The following is a 446-nucleotide window of genomic DNA, read 5'->3' as shown; positions in this document are numbered from 1 at the left end:
ACGGTGGCGTTACCTGACATCACGGTAACCCCACCCGTACTTGACAGAGTTCCTGGGGCCGGGAGGGCGCAGACTCCGCCGCCCTGCCCTGCGTGCCCACGGGCCCCTTCCCCCCCCGCTCCTCCCTCCCCTTCGCGGCCGAGGCGGCGAGGGCCAGGCTGACCTTGCCGGGGGGGCCCGACGCCCCTCACCGCTCCCCCTGCGCGACTGCCCGGAGGCCCAACAGCCCTCCAGGCGCGCCCCTGCTGCCCTCAGCCACCCCCAGGCCCCGCAGAACTACAAGTTCCAGCGGGCACCGCGACGCCGAGGAACTACAACACCCGAAATGCACCGCGCCGTGCTGCGGCCGCGGGCGGGCTCGCACTGCCTGCCGGGAAATGGAGGCCTTGTGGGTCCCTGTGGCGCCCGCGCCCCGTGACCGCTTCCGCCCCTCCCGCCACGCGCCG

Source organism: Chlamydotis macqueenii, chromosome 2 (genome assembly GCF_036417535.1).
Source record: "Chlamydotis macqueenii isolate bChlMac1 chromosome 2, bChlMac1.mat, whole genome shotgun sequence".
Classification (NCBI taxonomy): domain Eukaryota; kingdom Metazoa; phylum Chordata; class Aves; order Otidiformes; family Otididae; genus Chlamydotis; species Chlamydotis macqueenii.
This window is presented reverse-complemented; position numbering follows the sequence as displayed.